Source organism: Fulmarus glacialis, unplaced genomic scaffold (genome assembly GCF_000690835.1).
Source record: "Fulmarus glacialis isolate BGI_N327 unplaced genomic scaffold, ASM69083v1 scaffold33810, whole genome shotgun sequence".
In the NCBI taxonomy this organism is placed as follows: Eukaryota; Metazoa; Chordata; class Aves; order Procellariiformes; family Procellariidae; genus Fulmarus; species Fulmarus glacialis.
Window position 1 is genome coordinate 10,105 of NW_009190159.1, and position 1,099 is coordinate 11,203.

The window sequence follows — 1,099 nt, forward strand, 5'->3', positions numbered from 1 at the left end:
AGCCAAGCCGCGGTGCTGAGGCTCTCTTGCTTTGACCAAGCCACGCAAAGCCGTTAGATGAGCGCTGAATACCTGGCCCTGACACCAAGAAGCCCCTTGCCCTCGGCAGCTCTCCCTGCTGAGCCCGGCCAGGCCATCAGCAGTGACCGGTGGGGCTGCGCAGAGCAACCCCCCCCGGACAAACGAGAAAATGGCTGTATAAGGACACAGACAAAAAATCCAAGGAATCAGTGGGGAAGTTTTAAGCTTTTAGGGCTCTCACAGTTCCAAAATGCTTCAGAGGATTTTTTAAACCGATGCCCGAGGAGAGCTAGACCGGCAGCGCAGCAAACCTCCCCGCGGGGCTCTGTGGGCGGTGGGGCCGGGCTCTTCCCCACCGCTGTGAGCCGGAGCTCTCGGTTCTCGGCAGAAACCTCTGGGTACACCATATCCTGAACATTTACTGGAATATAACTGGGACCTGCCAGGCTCCTATCTGGTTAGAAAGAAGGGCTGGGAGGAGCCAAGTCTGCCTTACAAATTCTAAGAAAAGCACTTTTATTTTCTTTAAACCACAAGCGTACATGTGGCTTTCTCCCTCAAACTTAACCTTTCTTCTTGTTATTGTTGTTTTAATGAAACACAGTTTATAGCAGAGTTTTAATTATAAATGCCACTTCCCCACCACTCGCACAGCTCACGAGCACTGGGGGACGGGCGAGGATGAGCTCACCAAGGCTGGATAAACACAGTGCGGGGCAGGCAGCCTGCAGCCTAGAATAGACCGGGCACTAACCCTTCTCAAACCCCTGCAAGAGGCAGACAAGGACGCTGACCCAAAGGATCCGCAGAAGACAGGACCGGGCTCAGAGGACCCACAAGCCAGCAGCTGGAGAGGCCGTACGAGCTCACCAGGCGTCTCTGCCACATTTTGCCAGAGCTGAGATTGTGCTGGAGTCAGAAGGGGGATGCAGAGACACCCGTGTGCCGTGGGGAGCTCAGCACGGGTTTGCAGAGCCAGCGGCAAGGTGACATCTCCTGGGACACAGGTGCTAACAAGGACACGAGTGTCCAGCCCCTGCACCCCACCTTCAAGCCCACCATCTCACAGCATGGATGC